Source organism: Hipposideros armiger, unplaced genomic scaffold (assembly GCF_001890085.2).
Source record: "Hipposideros armiger isolate ML-2016 unplaced genomic scaffold, ASM189008v1 scaffold_200, whole genome shotgun sequence".
Taxonomy (NCBI): domain Eukaryota; kingdom Metazoa; phylum Chordata; class Mammalia; order Chiroptera; family Hipposideridae; genus Hipposideros; species Hipposideros armiger.
In genome coordinates, this window is record NW_017731550.1 from 1773373 (window position 1) to 1797666 (window position 24294).

General features: G+C 33.9%; 1 protein-coding gene across 2 annotated transcripts in view; it reads left to right on the top strand.

Moving 5' to 3' along the window:
* The window catches only part of NEGR1 (neuronal growth regulator 1), an 836867-nt gene that overhangs the window by 541065 nt on the left and 271508 nt on the right, over positions 1-24294 (top strand). The window lies entirely within an intron of this gene.

Sequence of the window (24294 nt, forward strand, 5' to 3'; positions counted from 1 at the left end):
GGCGGTCTGTCTGTTAATAAAGACCACCTGTTGATAGTGAAAATGTGCATATGTTAGAATATTGGTCAAATTGTTTGTGTAACATCGGTTGACCCAAATAACCCCTGAATAACAATAATTCAGTTTAATGTGCAGAAGGAAATGTTTCCAATATCACCCTAGCCCCTGGCATTCTAAACTGTGGTAATCCGAACCTCAAAAACACTGTAGGCACATGGTGTTTTCTTCATGCTCATAGGTTTCACCTGGAGCATATTTTGACTAAATTTAAGTGTGAAATTTTTAATCGAAACTGATGGAAATGCAGTATGCTGGTCTGTACTCAAAGAGAAGAGCTGTTACTGTAATGCTCCTGTTACTTAGGTTATTTAATTCTATTTACTTTGGAAAATATGGAGAAAATGAAGAATGTTCCAATAAATATCATTATTAGGAAGTTAGAATAGTAAGAGTTACCTGCAGAACTATCAATGGCATCACATTACACCCTTTCCCTACATGCATCCCAAAACACTGATGTAGAACATTTTTTAATGAACATCCTGTTTTTATATTTTAGGATCTCAACAGCAATGACCGCAGTAGTCTTTACTTTTAAAAAATAACTGTTTAGTCTCTCTCTCAAAAATTTTCACATTGCTTAACTTACCCAAATAAAGTACTTTCGTGATAATAGTATTGTACCAAGACTTTTTTAGCGATTTTTTATTCCATTTATACATATTCCTATAGATGTCCATTGCTGATAATGCTTACATAGTATTACACCATAGATCAGAAGAAATTGTCCCAGAATTCTAAAACAAAACTTTTTTTTCATATTAATATGAGTCTTTTAGTTTCATGGGCCAAACGTAACTATCGAAACACTCCTGGTAGTTAAGTGTCGGTCAGGACAAATCACTGTCATCAACTAATGTTTATCAGTGACTAATCTATTTGGGGTTGAACTGTCTCTGTTGAACTAAGCAAATGTGCATAATACAAATCAAGAGATAGTTTTGGGGGCAGAGTTTCCCATATAATGTTCTGCAGACAAACTTTAGGAGAGTCACCCAAGAAGTTCATTAAAAATGGAAAATTTCTCTGTCCCACATTAACTCTACTGAATCAAAACCCTGGGTGTATAGGGCTTGGAAATCTGCATTTATAAAAAGTTGTTATTGATTCTCAGGCCTCTTGTTGCAGAGGGATTTTGCATCCCTCTGGAACGCTCTGAAATTAGACATGATAAGCAAGTAAAAACCATATTTATCAGAATATGAGTTTACTGATTTTATTGGTTGGTGTCAGGCAGGGAGATGAGAAATAGAAGTAGGAGGAAGTAATATTTTTAGCAGTGAGCATAAAGAAATGAAAAGGTAGGGTCAAACCGTCAAATTCACAAGGCACCCAGGCCAACAAGGCATCCCACTCTCAAACCCTCAGATCAAGTACAGTAGGTCTCTAAAATGATGTCTCCGTAGGGGATGGACTTAAAAATACAACTGCTGTAAGGATTCGCATGGGCCCACACTCCATGTGTAATCCATACTTCCCTTTGTATTCACACTTTGTTTTTTATCCTTCTTATCCCTCTGACTTTAGCCCATTGGCACGTATTATTTAATCTGAGCCTGTTTTGTTTTTGTTCTGAACAAGTGGGCGCCTTAGAGTGAGAGAGGTCAACTAAGGAGGCAGAAGTTTGGACAGAAACTGAATTGAAAGATGATTTAGATGACCAGCCAATGAGTCATCATCTCTAGGATCTGGGTGGAGAACAGAATCCTTGTATAAAAAAGAACAACAGGAACTGGGAAAACAAGATGACAAGAACTGTGAAGAATATGCCACAGTTTCATGGATGCTGGCAGAAGACAGAGACAAAGGGCAGTTTATTACTCATAGCAACAGCAGTAGCTAGAGTATTGCCATTTTCTTGCATCAGTTCCTCAAGCCCCAATTACCACAAGGTGATACAATGAGGGCTTAGGTGACACCTGCACACACAGTAGGTTTATGTCATAGCTGAGGGTCCCTGAGCTTAGGAAACTCGATTTATTTTCTATAATGGCAGTAAGCAAAGCTGCCCTTTGCTGCAGAGGGAGAAATTATCTTTATTACACTGGACTGTAAACAAAGCTGCCCTTTGCCGCAAAGGGAAACTACGTCTTCTGTCTTTCCAGACTTTTCGCTATACAAGCATCCCTGAAAAGATAGGAACAAAAGCTGTCAGTGCCTCTGCTCACAAGACATGCAGAAACACTAGAGACCCGCGGGGAACTGTTTTCCAACACAGGATGGGAGCAGAAAAGCTTAAAGCAGAGCCTAGAGACATTTCATCAGCGGAAACACATGCTTCAGTGGCTTTGGTAGGGTGGCAGACAGCTAATGATAGGTAGGAAAGAAGACTTTGTTAGCCAACTTTAACTTCAGAAGGAACACAGGAAAGAAAAAGGGAAAAGTACAAACAAGAAAGTGAAGGAGGTACTTTTAAAATCAGAGCACAGAAAGCCTTTTTTTAAGAACTAATTTTAGTTAAAGGACAGTCCTACATGGAAGTTGTGGTACACACATAATATTAATGGAGCTCACACTAAAAAATGGACCCAGCAGAATTTTTAATGATTTTAAATAATCAATTTTATCTCTGGTCCTTCCCAAATTATACCCATGATAGCTCACATTTTCCTAAATGTGCCATAAAGAATTGTATTTAATATGGATCGATCAAGTACATTCACATCTCTTGAATCAGTATTTTATGTAAGATATGAAATTTGTCAAGACCTAAATCTTGGCTTTGTTTGGAATAGTTATGTCACACATAGACCAATGATGTCTAAGTCTTATTAGGTATGTATATGTTTCAGGTTATGAGGAGGTTTAAAAAGTGTTAATTTTGTGAACTTGCCACTTTGAATGTCAAAAACTGAGCACTCTCTATGGATTTTACTGAGCTGATTTCCCAAAGGAAATTAGCCAAAGCCTACTAAGCAAACTTTAGTTCATCAAAGCCAAAACTTGAGCACATTGGTCTGTGTTACCAACAGGACTGCACATCCCCTAACACCTGAAGGGGGTCATAATATTGGGTTGTCGGGAAAGCCATGATGCATTTTTGTAACGAAAAACATAGAAAAAATATGTTATGACTTTTCCAACAACCCAATACATTCAAGGCAGCCCTCCCTTTCCTTGTTATTAATCAATATTGATTGCGCTTATAGAACTGCCATAGTTGTGTGACCTATAATTTAAAGAGAAACTCTGTCCTTTTTCCCAAATAGGGTTCAGGATGAAATGTAATAAGTTTTCATAAGCTTCAGTAGAGTTACTTATGTGGTAAGTCAATTTAAGAGCATTTCCCTGAAAGTTAGAAATGGTTAATGTTTTACTATTCAGCTAACACATCTGCCACATTCACTATATATAAAACATATGCATACAATAAATAAATAACATCATCTTTGCCACATACTTCATACTTCTAGGACTTTTATGTGAATTTCTATTCAATTAAATGGCAGTTTAGTGAAATGATTCGTATAAATAACTTATATAGATTGGGCTAGTTGGTTAATTTAATAAATCAGTTCATTTTTTAGCTATTTACAGATTTTGTGGGTGATTATTCTCTGTCTTTTTCTGTATTTTCTTTTATGTATATAATTAATTATATATATATATAAATTTATTTATATATATATGCATATACACACACCTAATGCATATATAAGTAGGTATATATATTTCATGTTAACTTAAAAACAAACTAAAATAATACAAGGAATCATGACAGTTATCATAATTCAGAGCTTGAGAGATTAATACACATACAGAGCAAGAGAGAAAAAAATGTGGACCAGCTGATTAGGTAAGCCAAAAGAAATTAGTGGTTTAGAGTTGGACAGATTCTCTGTTTTATTTGCATTTGTATTCCATCACTTGAAGTGGCCTAGAGGATACTAGTTGTATAATTTTTATTGTTAATTTAAAAAATGGAAAATGAATAATTTCCAGAAAGTCTATGGGTTCAATTAAGTTGGGAAAAAACAGAAACTCATGAAGCTCTGTTTAGGAAAGGGAGACTAGAGCCTAGAAAATCAGCAAAGTTGACACATTGGAAGCTCAATCTAGAATCCGGAAAATTTAGGAAGTATCACAGACAAATCAAATATGTAATGTAGATCTCTATAGGGAAGCAAAATCCCAGATAGTAGACATTAGGAAAGCCTGCAAGACCTGGCCCTTCAAAATGAATGCTGCTGGTAAAAGAGGCAGGATGCTCTGATCTTGCGACAGAGGCTGTTTTTTCTTCACCCTACTTATATCGATTCTTCCAGTTAAGAGTAACTGTTTTGGAAATGTAGGCCTTATAGTCAGAAATAACTTATTTGAACACCTGTACTATACTTTACTGGGCTCTTTGAGAGCTTGGGAAATCACTTTACCTTTCTGAGTCTCAATTTCGAATTCTGTACCTATAATATTGAATATGTAATTTTCAGGGTTTGGGTAAAGATTAAATGAGATGATGTATATGCAGCATCTATCATAGTTCCTGGCTCACTGTAGGGAATTAAAGAAAGTCTCTCTCTCTCTCTCTCTCTCTCTCTCTCTCTCTCTCTCTCTCTCTCTCTCTCTCTCTGCATGTACTCTAGAATGTAAGTTCTATGCAGTAAAGGATCTTCCTTTTCTTTGTACAATGATGTGTTCTTGTTATTATGCATAGAGCAGCACCTGTCCTTAGGAGGCAACCAACAAACAGTCATTGAGTGAATTAATTATTTAAAAAGAGGAGCATTCTTTGAATTATACTACTAGACAGAACAGGAAGGAGATATTAGGTTTGCTCCACAATTACATTTTTCATTCCCCCTGGACAATAAGTAAATTGTATGTTGACTAATTTACTTCTGATACCATTTTTTTTATCAAACTTTTTAGGTGGATTCAATAAAGATAGCCTAAACATTTAGATAGTGTTTTTATCCAGAGAGGGAAAGCACTGATTTCTTTTTTTTACAGATAAGAAAACTGAGGTTGAGGGAAATTAAAACATTTGATAACTTCCCTGATTTTCAAGAACAGAACAGGCATGAATAACATAAGACATTAATTAACCACACAAAAAATAAAGTCAAGAAGATTAAGGTAAAAGAAGTTCCAGGTATTATTTCAGTTTTCACTCATGACAGATTTATCATTTTATTTGGTATGAGAAATTCTTTTGCTCACACAATTTCCAACAAAATAGAATTGAGTGATTCTTCCTATGGTCAAACAGTAAAGATATTATGGGTGCACTGTAAACTAAGTTTTTATACAATAAGTCACAGGCTCATATTTGTGTGTTATTTTGCATCTGATACATATTTATTTATGCAAATGTGCACTTTGTTTTTCAATATAAGTAGCTCCAAACATGTGGAATAGAATGTACCAATTAGTATAACTTAGTACAATTGTATCAAAGCCTGAAATGAGGGGCCCCTGGGGAGAGGAAGGAGGAGGTGGAAGCTGCTAAGGAAATGACCAGTTCTCTTCAGCTGTTCATAATGTTTTCTCTAAAACCTTGGACAAGTTAGGCAGGCATGTCAGATTTAAGACTAGAAGAAATTGCAGATTGCTAATAGCTATCCCTTCAATAAAGAGAAAATCTGCGTGCTCAGAGTTGGAATGGAGCAAAGATTCTATCATGGGACCAGACGAAAAATGGTGTTATGTGAATTCATAATTATCACCTTAGCTTTTATTCCTGGCTCTATCTTATGCCCCTACCTTTACTTTCCATTTACCTCATCTTTCCCATCTGCATATAATTTAGGCTACTCTCCTGTATTTTATATTCTTTATGAAGTAATTAACACATATTTGGAATAAATCAGGGCATAAATAATGCATATTATTGTCTTCTAAATAAAGTATAGTCCATATGCCATTTCTACAGTAATGATGAAGCACTCCAGTAAATCTATATCTATATATGTATTTATTTACCTATTTACTTATTGCTTACCATGAGACTATCAAGGTCTTAGGGCCTGGGAGACTGGTCTTCAAGTTCACCATCCAGGAAAGGAAAAAGACTAAAGAAATACATAATGATAATTCAGTGTGACAAGGGCTTTGAGAAACCCACCATAAGGTGGTGCTACATAGGCTCTAAGAAAGGCACCAAACACAGCCTTGAGGCATCATGGAAAGCTTCTCAGAGGCCTTGACCCTGCTGGTGTCTGAAGGACAAAATTGAATTCCACAGATAGTTTTCTTTTAAGAAGGAAAAACCAAAGGGAAGGGCGGTCTCCAAGACGGAAGCAGCAGCATTTGCTCAGCCCCATGGAAATTCGGGGACAAGGCATTGCTTGATCTATCAGGCTGCTGGGAGCTGGATGAGACCAAACAGAAAACCAGAAAGGAATGGGTACTTTAGAGGAAGGTGAGGCCAGATGAGATGGGAGTTCATGAATTTTCATAGGCAGACATAAATCCAGCACTTCTCAATCAAAGAATCACTTTGAGATGATAGAACTATTTAGAGATGCATCTGAATATTAAAGAAATGTATTTAAATATTTTTTATTTTCTCCATTCATGGAGTACACTTGGAAGATTTCTGTTTTGTCACGGCAAGGACAAAGGAAAGGATTAAAATGATAATGTTGAAAATGACTCCAGCTGAAAGATATGAGGAGTTAAGACATTTGAAGGAAAATCTCTACAGGTATTGAACATTGAACATTAGAAACATATGGATAATTACCCAGGAAATATATTTTAAAATAAAACGTTTCTCCTCAATAGCACAACATAAAACAATCTAAGAATTAAACCTTTTCTTTTCACCTTGGGACTGTCATGGTATAAACAGTTCACACTTAATTGTATGCTTTACATAATCCCTGAGTTGAAGTAAAACTGTGTTTTTAAACATGCAGTTAAGGAATACATGATTTCTTCTATTGAGGGAGACATAATCAGTCCTTTGTTTTAAATATTAGACATACGCTTCAATTAATGACTAGTGTGCGAGGTTATTTTTACTTAATGAGTCTGCTACCCAATTTAATTTAAATGTATCCTTCCATACTCTTATTTAGGTTTTGAGAGATGTTTTAATGTTAAAAGTCTCAGTAATTTTTCACCCTTTTGTTCATGGAATATCAAAATGCATCTGCAGCAACCATATGTGCATTTTTTATTCCTCTTTTTTTAAAGTGGAAGATGAAACAGTATTCTTGTTGTAATATATGAGCAAAATGTTGAGTCTGTTTATTTTGTTTTGTTTATAGTTTTTTCTAGGTGGGGTTTATCATTTTTATAGATATAAAGTAATGGGTATAATAGAGTCTGACCATCAGCTAACAGTAAGAAAGCAATTTATAACAGGGTAAAATGTTCTAGGTTGAAAATCATTCAATGCCAAACTAAAGAAAAGGGGTGCAGTCAGGAAATAAAGAACAAATATATAGTCACACATGCATATATGCACTTCTCCGATGGTGTATTCATCTAGATTCATGCCCTAGTAAGATGTCAAAGTGTCAAATCTGAAAACGTCAGGGTAGCTTCTTATGAATATATTCCTCAAACTGATCTTGAAAGTTCAAACCTTGCACAAACATACAGTTTATAAACCTGTATTTATCTAAGTCAAACTTTATCAGCATATTTTTTCAGTGAGCATGTATATCAAGCAAGATAATTTATGGAATTCAATTCTTTGCAACTGAACACTTAAGAGCTATTCATAGAATGGGAGCAATGCTGAATTAATCTTCTTGGGTCTTTTCCATATCATTAAGATTAAACTTCACAGGAATTGTGAATTTTTCTTATGTCTTTCTAATGGATATATTTGTATGTTTTGTGTGCATGTATTGGGTTGTCAGAAAAGTCATGACGCATTTTTGCAACGAAAAACAGAAAAAATATGTCATGAATTTTCCAACAACCCAATAATTTTGCACTCGAGCATTGTTGGCAAATTTGGGCAAAGTCTTTTTTATTTTTTACTTAAAAATTTTTATTTTATGAAAAGATTAAGTACAGCAATGGAGAAATAACCTTCAGAGAATTTCAAAGTAGGAATGCCATTTATGCAACGGAGTGTGACAGAGGGAAACAAAAACGGGATTTGGAATCAGACAAACATGATTTCTACCCCCAGCTCAGTCACTTATTAACTATGGAGTATCGGGGAAATTAGTGAACTTATCAGGCAGCTCAGTTTTCTTACATGAAAAACTGGAGATAATCATACCTGCCTTGAAAATTTGTGCGGATGCTTAAGTGTCATCATATGTGTAAAACAACAGAATGACTAGCACAGGCAAATGACTTTCTATAATGCAATCATCACTGTATAGCCTTGGTCACATCAGCCTATGTGCTTACATTTCTACCTTCCTCTGTGGCCTGGGAGCTCTTGTAAGAGGGGGATTCCTCTTACTCACCTTTGTGCTTCTGGCAATGTAACACAGTGGTGACAAGGACATGCTCTGGAGGTGGTCACTCTGGGTTTCAATTCTAGCTCTGCCACTTAAAGATATTATGAGAGCTTGGTCAAATTAAGCTTTGTGTCAGTTTTGTTTTTTTGTTTTGTTTTGTTTTCAACTACTAAGTGAGGAGAATGAGGAATCACTAATTTATTTACATGAAAAGGCTTAGTGAAGCTTATCATTACTCCCAATACTAGCATAGTGCCTGGTAATAAATGTTTGTTGGTTGAGTAAATACCTAAATATAAAATAAGCACACATGGTAGTCTACATTTAATAAAGATTGTAAAATCACTCAAATTCCTTGATCTTATGGACGTATGCATTTGGGTTTTGATAGCTTTAGAAATCAGATCATAGAGTTCACAGAAGCACTCAAAATGGAATCCTGAAATCCTGATTCTAGGTCTGAGGTTATTTCATTAACCAGCCTGCCTCCGTGTAAATCAAAAATGGAATTTAATTATTTTCAGTAAACTGTGTAAACCCCAGAGTCTTTCAGGAAAAGAGTATATGCGTAGTCTGAAGGGTAACGAGACAGGGTCGCTATGTGTAATGAGGGAAAGATTTGAAAAAGCGAGAACATACATTGGTGCCAGCTGTCAGAATGGCTGACACTGAAATAAAGTGAAGAACCAAGAAAATTAGGATTCTGAGTGAACAGATAAAACAATCACAATAATTAATCTTTGGGAATTGATGCTGCACTCAAAATAGGTTTGCTCACCTATTGTCTGAAATAAGAGCTTTTACTTAATAGAGAATGAACATTATGAAGTATCAGTGTCATGCAGCCTGCCTGCTTGCTGCTATACAGGAAAGTTAACTGCAGTGCAAAAAAAAAAAAAAAACAGAAACAAACAAACAACAAAAAAAAAAAACAAAGACCACTGTTCTGGGAACATTAAATAGTTAGGGTTTTCATAGGCACAGTGAAAATGATAACGTTTTATTTAGAACACTCTGTGTTTGTTTCATGTTTGAGAGTCACTACTCTACTCCTAGTGCCGTGTGGTCGCAGTCCACTCTAACGAAACATCCCCTCACACTCACAGTGTTCACTTTTGGGAGCTGCATCTCTATACCTGCAGGGCCCTGGGTTTCAGACTACAGCATAGCTGCTCTCAAACTGTTGATCTCACAACCCTTTTACAACCCTAAACATTAGTGAGGGAATTCCCCAAAGACCTTTTGATTGTATAAATTGTACCTCTTCTGATTTCTTATATTTAAAATTAAAAATAAAAATGAAAAAAAACGATAAAGATAGATTACATCCGATTTCCCAAATTTGAAATTAAAAGTAAAACAAACAAGCAAACAAACAAAAAGCCATAAACATAAAAGCAGACTACATTTATCAATCAGGGTAATGAGGTCTTCATACATCATGTATAATCAGAGAAAGTTCTCTGTACATGTAAGAGAGAGAGTGAAAATTCAAATGGCAACCTAGTATGAAAATAGTTTTCTCAATAAATAAATAAATAGTTTTCTTACAGGATGTCAAAGACCATGAAGCATCTTCACATGACATTTCTGTAACTACTATAGTTTTCACTAAATGAAAGGTATTTATTGAGAACCCGCTGTATACAGGGTATGCAGTAATCTACTCATATATTGTCCTTATTAGACTTTTGATAGTTTAGAAAAAAATATTTTCATTTACATATAGGCAATTGAGCCTTAATGGGGTAAAAGCCATTTGCCTAAGGTAAGTTTAGTTAGAAAAAAAAATGGAGTTCAAAGCCCGATGAATATGTGTTCAGAATCCATTTTTCCCTGAACAGAACAATTTTAGCAAATAGAATTCATTCAAATGGTATTTATCTAGAGATAATGATGATAATTATATTGGAAAAGATATTGCTACTGTAGGATCGCTGAGACTTTTATCCATGAAACTTTTCTAGTTTCTGTTGTGCCCAATAATAGTTAGGATAGAAAAATCAATAAATAACTAGGCATCTGGAAATGACATCCTTAGTTTTGTCTAATTAATGGGAGTTTACAAATGAGAAGAATATTTTTGATAATTTTTAACTTACTTTTTGTAACTTACTTTTGTGATATAATCTCATTTTTGATAACACCATATGTCAATACCCCTAAATTGAAAACCCCAAGTAAGTGTTGTGTGTGTGTGTATGTGTGTGGGAATAGATTCAGAATTCAGTTGAGGGGAAAAAAAGTGTGAAATTCTCTCTGAAATGTTGACAGTAATACTACATTCTAATATTAATGTTGATAAGACACTGGTTTAGGGGTTCAAGGTTGTGCTGGAGCTGATGGGTCACAGGTGAGGTAAGGGTAATGAATCATTTCTTCAGGTTTTGAGGACAGCTCTGAGGTGTTTTCTGGCATCCCAGTGTCTGGTCTCATGAGAAAGTAGCCAGGGGATTGTGCTACTTTAGGGCTCAGGAACTGAAACATAATTTAGTTCAGGATGTTTTCTTAACCTGTCAGTGGTCTGGACTATGTGGCTATCAGTCAGGTCTGGGCTACTGTCCTCTGCTGCCTTGGTGTTGCTGATTATCCAGGGGGAAAGGCTAGGTCTGAGAGAGGGAGAGGGAGAGGGAGAAGGGGAGGGAGAGGGGGAAGGGGAGGGAGAATATATCTATATATAATTATATAGATATACTCATATATCCAGAAAGAGAGAGACAGAGGGAGGGATATGATTTCTAGAGCTAAGATCTAAAAATAAATTTAATGAAAGTAATAAGGACTCTTAGTTTCAAGGGGAGGATAGTTTTGACCATAGATATGCTCTGCACTTTGGCCTGAGACATGCATCCAACCAGAATTCAGGAAGACAGTGAGTGGTATATTTACAAACTTCATACCTGTGTGCTGGGAAGCATCAGTTTAAATTAGAACTCTGCATAGTAAAAGATGGGGATGGGGCAACCCTAAGCAAATATGCAAATATACACTAGAACAAGAAAAAAAAGAACACATTTAGAAAGCTTGAATATAAATATATTATTTAAATGATTAGCTATAGGAAAAGGGAGAAAGTGTTAGGAAACGTTTTTAATATAATAAAAAACCAGAAGATATTTCTACTACAAAAAAAATGATATCACAAAGCCATAAAGAGAGAATAGGGGTGAAACAGGACACAAACAAACAAAAAGCTCAACCTACTTGTCCACACCTTGATATAGGGTGATGGACCAAGAGAAGGGAATTATAAGAAAAAAGTTATTCTCTGAGAATTCCCAGTCACAAGGTTCATTCATGTAGATTTGGGGCTGAATTCACACTCCATAGAGCCTATGAATTGTCAGGTAGAAAATTTAAAGTGTTGCTAGGGTTACTGGCCCCTTTGATGCCTGACAGAAGAAAAAGCAATACTCTCTGTGGAAAACATTTTAAATGCAAGCCTCAATTTTCCATAAGTGGTGTTCAAGAAACATGAATTCTCAATCAAAAATCCTTAGCTCAAAAGAGAAAGCAAGCCACCAGCAGAAAAACCGACAAACTCTAAACTAAGATACAAATAACGTAAGTATTGGGAATATCCCTAATAGAATATTGACAAGATGTTAATATGCTTAAAGAAATAAAAAAGGGATTATAATATTAAGAAAGAATATGATTCTATCCAAACTGATCACACATTTTTTTTTCAAAAATCTCTTTGCAAACTAGAAATACAGTTAGCTGACAGAGGGCATCAGTAAAAAGCTACAGGAAGAATCACACACATGGATGAAATGTAAATACATTCCCTTTGACATCAACTAAGACAAAAATGACCCCTTTTATTACTTTCCCTAGCCAGGCTAAGACAATAAAAACAGGAAAAAAATTAGAGGAAATAAGAATCAAAACTGATGTCATTCCAAGATGATGTGATTTTTCTATATACAAAACCCAGAAGGATGTACTGATAAATCAGTAGAGTAAATGAGTTTATTATGATTAATAGATATGAAATCAATATACCAGATTAAATTGTACTGCTATAAACCAACAAAAAGAGCAAGTCCTATTGAGAAAACTAATGATATTTAGAATATCAACAAAATAGAAATGCATTGAGGGTAAATCTAACAACAACAACAACAACAACAACAAAAAAAATATATATATATATATAATTATTTAAATGCATTAAAAAGATCTAATTAAAGGGAGAAGTATAGCATACTCAGAGATGTTTTAGAGATGTCATTACCCTCAAAGCAAAATACAAGTTCATTAGAATTCCAATAAAAAATCAAACAAAATAAATTTAGGCGGGCAAGATGCCCTACCAGATATCAAAATGTGTTGTAAGTGTATTGTAATTTAAAAGTGTGATATCAACACAATAGAAAACTAGTGCAGAACAGAGAGCTCCTAAACAGATCCACTCATATATAGAATTCTGATATATGAAAGAGAAGATATTATAGATCAGTAGGGGAAAACTAAACCATTAAATAAATGGTTTGGAAGCAATTAGTTTTCATAAATAAAAAAACAAAAGGAAATGAAACTACTTCACAACATAAGCAAAATCAATTCCAGATAAATTGAGGATGTAATAGTAGAAGGCAAATCATTAAAAACCTCTAAAAGACAATCTACAAGACAATCTTTCCGATCCTTGATAGGGAAAGTTTCCTTAAACTAAACAGGAAAATGAAAACTATTAAGATAATGACACATATTATACCACATTAAAATAGCCAGCTTCTTTTATAAAAGTGAGCAAAAAGAAAAAAAAACACAAATTAGGAAAGGTATTGAAATACATAAAGCCAACAAAGGTTAAATATACAGAAAATATAAAGAAAATCTATTGAAAAAGAGCCAAGAAATCCCATAATATCTGAAGAGACATACGGTAGACATTTCACTGCAGAAGAAAGTCTACTGGATCATATATAAAGATGTCCAATCTCCTTTTTGTTATGATGGAAATACAAATTAAAATCATAATCACATAATTTCACAAGAACAGTTTAACAACACTGTAAATCTATAATATTACATTTTTTGTGAGAATGCACAGCAAAAAGAACTCTCACCTACTGTTGAGGAAAATATAAATTGGAACAATAATGTAGGAAAGCAATTTTACATCACCTAGTAAAATTAAACGTGTGCATACTCTGCAACCTGCCATTCTCTCTCTGAGGAACAATCCCTGCATATGTATACATATGAACCAGAGGGCACGTGCAAGAATGTTTATAGAGACAGTCTTCATAGTAGTATCAACAAAACTAAAAACAACCCATATGTTTATCAACTAAGTTGAGTATATGATGGAGTTCTATACAGAAATGCAAGTAAATACATAACATCTTACATGAATCAGTCTAGATAAAAATCAAAAATATGATATTTAGCTAAAGAGAAAAAAGAAAAATACAGATAAAATGAGTTTGTTTATATAAAGTTCAAAAATAATCTAAACAAAGGAATATACTGTTTAGGGATAACTACATAGGTGGTAAAGCTAAGAAGAAATGCTTTCGGTATATAGATGAAAATGTCAAAGAAATGAAAACTATCAAAGAGAAGATGCATCTCCATTGCTTAGTTTTGCTTGTTTTGGGGTACTTATGAATATAAGAAATTATCAATCTGTATATTTATAACTTGTGCACTTTACTGTATGTATGCCACACCTCATTTTAAAAATAGCATGTCTTACCAAAGGGGAAGGAGATGGGGTGAAGGCAAAGTGAATAAAAGAGACCAAATATATGCTAATAGAATGAAACTAGACTTTGGGTGGTGAACACGCAAGAGTATAAACATGTTGAATTATAATGTTATATGCATGAAATGTATATAATGTTATTAACCAATGTGTTACTCCAATAAAGTTAATAAAAAAGAAAAAAAAGGAAAAAAGAGAACATGCATGATTTGGAGGACACTGAACTCATATTTAACTTAATTATAGGTGTTTTTAGGAAGAAATAAGAACTTTAAAGAAGCAATATTCAAAGAAATAGTTGAAGAAAACTTTTAAGAACTGGCGAATCCCTAAGTAAACATATCAATATAACCTGCAAACCTAGATATATCCTGTTAATTTTTTTAGTCATATGTATGACTGAAATATAAAATGATTTAGTCTTTTTAAAAAGTTCACATTACTCTCAGATTTCTCCTCTACAATACTAGATAACAACAGGACATAGCATAGAACTATGCTTGTAGAATTTCGGGGGCTGGGGGGAGGGCATATATTGTTATCTAAAAACCAATCATTAATGTATGATAACTGAATTAATCATAATTAAAATTAGTTCACCTGAGGACCACTAGGAAATAAGAAAGTATAAAGCTTTTATTTTCTTTCCCTCAGAGTATCTACTGAACTGTTGAGACTTTGAATGCCCATTTTGATGACTTTATCAGATTCACAGAGCAGGGGTTTAAATTAAGGCCTATTAAAACTATGGGAGACCTCTCCTGCATAAAGCTAACCTCAAGAACTAGATCTATAATACAAGAATGAACGAAAACTATAACATATGCCTCAAAAAGGAGATCCAAGTGTTCTTTTCTGTCACAAAATTGGTTCTGGCATGTCATGACAAAGAATTCTTCTCTGAGAATATATAACTTCAATTAGCCCACAAATAAGTTTGCAGACATATGTCAGTTTTATTTAAAAAGATTAAAACAACAACAACAACAACAAAAAACCTGAAAGTGCTTAATTGAATTTACTTTGGTCCAAAATAGGTAAAAATCACATAACATACAATGAAACAACAAGACATGAATGACAGTCAGCAAAAATGATAGACAAGAATTGTAAACTTTAAAGTTTCAGGTACTGAATTTCAGAAATATAAGCTTAACTAAATAAAAATGAATCTTGAATATGAGTAAGGAATAAGCAATTTTTAATGCAAATCTCATAGAACTTCCAGATATGAAAATTATAATAATTGCATTTGAAAATACCACAACCAGAAAAATGGCATAAATATAACTAAAGGAAGAATTAGTGAATTGGAAGAAAGATCTAGAGAAATTATTTGAATACTATTCAGTTAAAGGTTAATAGAATTTAAGAAAGTGATATGAAGAATGGAGTGCAAATGTCTAGAATTTATATAATATGATTTTGTAATAACATGCTATAGGGAATGGGGAAATGGGCAATAAACAATATTTAAAAAATGGCTCAAAATTTTTTCTTAATTGTTGAAAAATATTTTTAAAAACCATAAAGATATATCAGTAGATTCAAGAAAAAAATTTAAAAATTAATTATGTAAAATCTTAGTGAACTATGCAGAGAAGGGACTGAGTTAACTTGATGAGAGGCATGTACAAAATTTCTACATCAAGCATCTTAATATGAAAAAATTATATGTTTTCCCTTTCAGATGAGAAAAAAATATAGGACCATCCATACCGATTCTTAATATTTCAGTAGAGGTTCTTAACCATTGTAATACAAAGACACAAAGAAATAAAAGATGAAAGAACTTAAAAGAAAGAAAAAGTAACATATTACTTTTATTTATTGATGATAGCAATGTATAGTCAAAAATCTGTATTAAAATTATTCAAGTTATTTCAGCAGTAATGTTGAATAATTTATCAATAATCAGAAACTGTAATTATGTTTAAGAAATCATTTATAATTGTATATAAAATTATACCTTAGAGAAAATGTGTAAGCCTTTTATAGAAAAATTACAAATTTTATTGAAAGGAATTTAAGAGACTCAAATTTATAGAGAGATATGCTGTATATTTGGATCTGAAAACTCAGTACTGTAAATGTAGTGAACATGTTAATTGTTCCCAAATTGATCTAAAAATTAAATATGATTCCAATTGAGATCCCAATAGATATTTTTATCAAACTTGATAAACTGATTCTAAAATTGGCATGGAAGATAAAGAAGTTAAGACAATTCAAAACTGTCCTAAAGAAGAAATTGGGAGGATACCATCATTATAATTTAGGTAGTGTGGTGTTGGTGGAAAGAATGGTAAATAGAGCACTAAATAGAATAGAGAGACCAGAAACAAAATAATGGGCAAAAATTACAGCTGTTCAAATCAGGTTTATTTGATTTCCAAGTTCCCCCAGGTAACTTGCAGAGTAATCTTTACAAAATACAAATCTGATATTGTCACTGTCCTGGTTAAAAATCTTCTGCGGCTGTCCATTCCTTCAGCATTGTGTCAATCTCTTGATGTGGCACAAGAGTTTCTTCTTGATCTGGCCTCTGCCTGTTTGCTGAGTACTATTTCAGACTTTCTTTATTCTTAATCTGGTGGTCCACCTATTCAGAGATACTCACAATTTCTCCTCAATTCACCATGGTTTCTCAATTCTGAGTGCTTGAAGACTTATTTTTCTGCCCTCTTACTGATGGGTTAATTTTACTCTGCCTCCTTAACACTGTTTCTGGCACCCAATAGATAACTGTTGAGTGAAATGTTCAATAAACTAAGTAAGACAAAAAAAATGCTCCATTTCTGGCAGCTGTTCACAGTGGAAGGAATTTTCCACACATGGGTGTTATATGCATATAGAGGTGTGATAAAATATACAGTGAATGTTTAAATTTTTAAAAATGATTGCAATAAGAGACATGTTGCCATTAATCCCCCTCAAAGTACTCCCCCCTCGCTTTGAACACACTTATCCCATCGATCTTGCCACTTTCTGAAGCAGTTCTGGAAGTCCTCTTTCCTGGGTGTCTGCAGTTGCACTGTCACAGTGGCCTAGATGTCCTGAATTGATTCAAAATGTTTACCTTTCATGGTCATTTTGACTTTACGGAAGAGTCAGAAGTCACACGGTGCCAGATCCGGTGAATAAGGTAGAAGAGGACACACCGTAATGTTTTTGACGGAAATTGCTGTATCAGAAGTGATGTGTGACACAGAGTGTTGTCATAATGGAGGATGAAGTAAAGACACTCACGAAAGAGGACTTCCAGAACTGCTTCAGAAAGTGGCAACAATGATGGGATGAGTGTGTTCGAAATGGGGGCAGTATTTTGAGGGGGATTAATGGCAATGTGTCTTTTACTGTAATTTTTTTTTTTTTTTACTTAAACATCCCCCATGTTTTTCTATCACACCTTGCACAACTGAATTCTTTGATGTGGCCATTACATTAGACTTGCTTTTAGCGGACTTGACAAGCAGTTTGTAAGGGGGTATTATTAAATTTGCTGATGGCCAATTACTCAGAATGTGTCCATTTAAGATAAATTTTGAATAAACACTTCAGTAGTTCCTGCATTATACCAGTTTTGCTATAAAATAAATGACATTCTTACCATGCCATGTAATTGACTGATGAAGTAGATGCTAAGCTTCAATGTAACATAGTAAAGAGAAAAGCATTTAATATAAATATTCATTTTACCATATAACATAACTACTCAGTGTTCTAAACACATAAGAAAAGTATCTGGTTTAAGTTACCTTTATCCACTTTCAGTTACTTCCAACTAGACATAAACAATCAGGTCCCTATCTTTCCTCATAGTACAAATATACAATGCATACATTTTTCATTACTTGTTTACATAAATTATTTTGGAGGTATGTTCAGTCTTTTCCTTGTATTACTATACAGATCTATCAATATGTTTGTGCATGTGCTCTGTGAAAGAAAAAAATATATATAATAAAATCTGAGGTTGAATCCATATCAGGATACAAGTTTTGAGGCTGATATTCAAATTGACTGAAAATAGATAAGTTATAATCCAATTTGCTGTTACCAGTAAATCTTATTAGCATTTTTCCATTACATTTTATAAAGCAAATGCTGATTTATGCTTGATAATCTTGATTCTTCTCTCACAACTTGAGTCTCAGATTAACAGGACTTTAATGTATTAGGAAGCTAGACTGTGAGTTATACATGCATTACTCCAGCCCCACTGACTTTCTCATTTGAAAATTATGTTTAAGGACATTACTAAACACCAGAATCAGTGTGGTCATGCTGAGCCAGTAAAGAATGAGCCTCATGCTCCATGAAACAGGCTTGTATTTTAATTTATGTTAAATTTTCAAATCCTAAGTTAATGAGTAGCAAATGTGAACCTCCAAGTGGGCTCATGTGGAAATATTTCTATTTGTGGTTATCTTTTTAAATTATTTTAAGGGTTTGCTCTTTCGAGGCTGTAATATAAATGTGATAACTTCACACCAGAACCCCAGTGTTCACTCAATGAGAGTACAACAGGTATCAAATAAAAGCAGCCATGCAACTAAAATTAAAGTTCAATATCATTAATTTAATTATAGTACATAATTATTTGACAGTGCTATGGATTGGATTCAAAGGATGATATTGTAATTGATTGTTAATCATTAAAAAGCATGCAGTAAAGATAATGCTTCCTGGGTGGTGGTGAGTTACTAGTTCATACTATCCAGGGACCAGACTGTGAGCACACATGGCTCCTGTCACCATCAATGAATCATAGAGGATGGAAATTAAAACAGAGGGCTGCCTGTGAACATGTGGGACAGAATAATGACCACCATCATAGAGGGCTAGCAGTGTACCAGCCTGCAGCTAAACACTCTACATACATTATCTCATTTAATCTTTACAATAATCCAAGGGGATAGATAATGTTATCTCCATCTTACAAATGAAAGAAATGAGGTTATGAGAGTTTAAGAGATACACACATGGTCATACACTGCATAATGGGGAGTGTGACTTATGTGATTGGAAAGCTCAAGCTTTGAACTGTTACACTTGCTGCAGCAAAAATCTGCAAAGTGAGCTACCTACAATCTTAAGGCGCTTGGTGTTGACCAGTCTTGACATTTACAGTTTACATTCGCACAGCTGTGTGCTAAACATACTCTCCTTCCCGCAGAAGTCTTTCAAGTCTCCATTTTCCATTGTTTTTCCCCTTTGTGATTTATATGGGGGACTTAGTGAGTAAAATATGTTACTTTTTCATCTATTTTACCAGATAGCTCTACTTACAAGAAAAAATAAATAAATAAGAAAGGACATGTGATGCATCCTTTGGGTTACTTTTAGAAGAGAGTGGTTAGCAGGGCACTGGAGACCACTGTCTGAGATATTTGTGCCAAGCAAGGCACTCAGCAAGTTTTGAAGAAAGTGCTGATAGAGAAGAAATAGCCTACTTCATGCGAGGTCACTCATAAGTTGTTATTATTGTTTTTCCTTGTCTTTCAGCAATCATTTCATTGTATGGTCACTGTATTTGCATTAATTGTAGCTCACTGGAGCTTGGGGCTAGGAGAAAATATGATGTGAAACCACAAGATAATTTTCTTTTTTTTTTTACCAACTGCTAATAGTCTTTAGTTGAGAGATAAAATTTAGAAGTTATTGACCTCCCATATTTTCATTATTAAACCACAAAACCTTTAAGGCACAGTGGCAGAAAATTATTCTTAATAATAACTTCCACAATAATGATGTTCATTAATTTACAATATGTCCCCTCAAAAAGCAAATGTCTTTAGTGGCCTGGAACCCTTTTCCCAAATAAAAAATAAGAATAATTAAAATTTAGACCTTACAAAACACTTTCAAATAAATTACCTCATTTTAACTCTCAAAACTATTCTATGTTGCAACTAAATTTTTTCCTGTTTTATAGATAGAATACCTGATTTTGTTAAAAGTTTAGTAATGTGTTGAAAGCCAAACCACTCTTTAGTATCATTATCAAGCCTGAAATGTCATTTTGTACAAGAATCTGTGTTTCTTGTGCTATGCGCCATATGCAAGTTTGATTACCAGCTGGCCACAGAAACCAATTTATTGCATCTGAACTATATGTCTGGTAGTAAATATTACTTTCTCACTAGTTCTTTGGAAACTACAATTCAAGTTCAAATTCATAACTCCAGATGCCAAGAACAGTTCTTTCTAGACCCTGTAAAACAAAATACCTTCCTCTCTCCCCTTGATAGCCTAGTGGGAAATGGAAAAGTCATCTCTTTGTACTTCTCCTGTGCCATGGATGGCTCAGATGTCATGGCTGTTTCTGTGAAAGGACTCCTGGATAACTGTACATTCCAGAAGACATATGCAGAGGGGTTGGAAGGTCTGGTGTCACCAGCCCTGGGTTAAAAGATGCCTAACTCTGTACTTAAAGAATTACTTAACTGAGTTCAAATTTCCTATTTGTTAACTATGCATACTAACACTTTTGAATATCATTTCTAAGAATTCTATATTTATATATATGTATATATATATACATATATATATATATATGTATACACACACACACACACGCATATATAGTATCAGGCATATATTCAGTTTTTCAACCAATACTTGGTGCTAGAATATTACAAGCACTGCTGGTGTCATTAGGGATACAAAACAGACAAGTTTCAAAGTACTTACATTCTGTTGGGTAAAAACATGCAAACACATAATATGTCAGGTGTTGATTAGTGCTATGAAGGGGAAAAAAAGTAAAAACTAGATAGAAAAGTGACAGAGAAATTCTATGTAGCATGGCCAGAGAAGACTTTCTGGTAAGATTATACACATGGACAAAACCATGTATATGCATGGTTCATTCAAGGTGATCTTATATATACAATGCTAGTTTTCAATATATGGTTATCACTATAATACATACTCTTGAACTGATTGATAAGGCTAGCCTAAACATTGTACATTTAAAATTATAGTACTAAGTAGAGTGTGTGTGTGTGTGTGTATGTGTGTGTGTGCGCGTGCGCATGCGCATCCTCCCTATAAAAGCCTCCAGGATCTCTGAATCAGTTGGGCCAATGTAATTGTGGAAAGATATACTGCATAGAAGTGTTAGATATGTAATGCAGTGTAAAATGTAAATAGTATAGGCAGCAAAATACCATTTTTTATAAGTAAGGAAGAATTGAGTAGTACAGGTGGAAAGACACCTTCAATTGAATGCTATGATAAATGCATAGGCAGTGCTGACATGCCCTGGTTTGGGATTATACTGTTTGATTTGTTGATTTAAGGTTCATTTTGCAGTTTTCAAAATCTTTCTGCAGGTGAAAAAGTACACAATGTGGTTACTTCATTATTTTTATCTATTTAAGATAGTAGTAAATGTTGATTTTATGTGGATGCTTTCATTTAGGTGGAAAAAGTTAGACTTCTAAGTTAATTCCTGGAAACATTTTTATTAACAACATGGGAAGGATGCATATATCTTAATCTCACATTTATCTTTAAAATAGTAGAAAGAAATGATGCTATTCTTTAAAGGCATATACTTTTTGAGAAATAAATACATTTTCCAAAGCTTCTTTTTTTTTTTTTAGTGTTAAGAAGGAAACTATTGAAAGTTGGTTTTTTTTAATCATATTAAGTACCAACCATAATGGAATCTTGGACTAATAAAATAGCAGTATTAATATTACTAATTAGTACTGATATTTTATTGTACAAATTCAAAAAACGAATGTACAGAAAGAGTGATCCTGACACTTGGTAGCCTCCTTTACTGGTTTGCATGTCTGTGTTTTCCATAAAGACTGAGTTCTGTAGAAGTATGTCTAGAGCATGGTAGGTGCTTGACAAATATTTACTGAATGGGGAAAAAAACAACATTGTTAATGGTAATAAATGTATGTGGACATCAGCTCTGTATAATTTGTATAAGCACTGATTCAGTTGCTTTACATATTGTCAGAAGTCAAATTAAACATGCCCATTAGTGCCCTAAAACATACATATCTGGGGCTAAAAATGCATTGAGTTTTTCCACATTTTTCACGTAGTTTGCCTTCAGTATTTAGGGGAAATAATGTTACCTCCGAAGGAAAATTATGTTTCCAATTTTTAAGGGACAGATATTTGTGAACAAACCATGCCAGATGTTATAATGCTTTATTACAGTAATTGTTTTAATAGCAATCTTCCATGTTAGACCATAAGCTCCGTAATGTCAGGAACTAAGTTGTTTTTGTCTCTGTATCTTCAGTACGTATCACAATAAAGGCACTAAACACATTCCTGTTGAATATTAAAGTGTGAACTAAAGATAATACATTTGGGCTCTCTTGTATATACCTCAATTCTTGGTTAACTTTGCACAAAGATACTTGTTAGTATGATAAAAGGCTGATGACATAGTATATGGATACAGGTACTAAATGGCATTTGTTGGGTTCAACCTCCACAATGTCCTGCCATGCAGTTAATTGTGGCTGTTAAAATATTCAAATTTAACATACCCTCATCCTAACTCATTAATGATCTTTAGTTTTATTATTTTATAATTTATTAACAATTTTTTTCTTGTGCCAATTCAGCTTTGTCTCAAGAAATAGGCCTCGTGTTAAAAAATAATAATAATAATAATGAGCCTCTGTCAAAGTGCTTACCACCTTGTGCTATTCTAAAAGCTACATTCAGAAAACATGGAATATGCTGTCCCTCTGTTGGTTAATCACAGACCACTCCCTCAATGGGAGATTCTGAGAGATTGTGAAAAACACAACACTGTTGGCATCAATATTTTCTTTTTGTATATTTATTGATTTGACAAATATTTATTAAGCACCACTATGTACAATATACCACTATGCAAGGATCTGGGTACATAGTGGTTAACAATATTGACATGGTCTCAGCCTTAATAGCACATATAATCTAGCAAGGAATAGATATCCTTTGAAATACATTTTTTAAAAATTTTGCTCCACAGTATCTTCTGTCTTTCTCTAAAAGTTATAAAGACGGCACTTGGTTAATTTTTAATGACTATAATAATTTTCTCTAATTTCGTTTGTTCTCCGCCTCAAGCATTCTTAATTTAATAAAGCAAATAATAATAATATGACAATGGCTTGATACTCCAAATTTTCTCAACAGCAAGATATTGACCTTAGGAAGTCAATACCCCTTCCAAAGTCTCCAGGGGTATACACCTCTTGGCTATTGCCAAGAGCAAGCATATAAACTACATTATAAGATACCAGTCTTGTATGCTCTGGAACTGCCCCAAATTGAAGTGGAATTGTTCCCTCTTTCTTCCATCATATTGTCCCATCAACCACTACTAGACCAACAAGCCTGATAATGATGAATATATGAAGTTCTTTAATGGAAAGCTAAAGTAATAAAGTATAACAGAATGAGGATTGATATTAAGCATATTAAAAGTTCAGCTTATTGAAGTTCTGTTTCCAACTAGGATGAAATACTTTGAGGTATTCTTTTTGCACAAGATGAAACACAAGGAAAGAAAAAAAAAAAGAAGAATTCCAAAGAATCACTTAAAGGCATCAAAGAACTGTTGAGACAAATATTTGTGAGGAGGAGAGATTGTGACTTAACATTTTGCAGCATTTTTTTATTCTACTGATTTAAGGTTCAGGGAAGGAAGCTGAGAATCTAAGGTATTTTTCTTGAGCAGAGGGATATTTTTTGAGATCTCACATGCTGTAGTGACAGAATGGAGGATTAAGGGCTCAAGATCCAGGTGAGAAAAGAAAGGTAAAGAGTTAAACCTGCCACACAGCCAGTTTTTCTCAAAATATGTGCCATTTCTTAAGATGAACAACACAGGAATTTTAAAAACTGAATGGAAAACCTCAAGAAACAGGGTGGAGTTTCTACCAATCTTTCTATACAGAGGACAGATTTGTTATTCCAGAATTACAAAGGGAAGGACCCTAATAAGCATTCAGACTTTCATTTGGAACTCACAGAGGGCTATGTCCTTGGGTGGGCACCTACCAGAGCTATATGGAGGCTTTAAAAAACATCAACCCAGACCTAATGGAGGTCAATTTCTTTTGATTAAAACAATCAGTTTCCCACTCTATTTTTCTAGAAGAAAGTGGA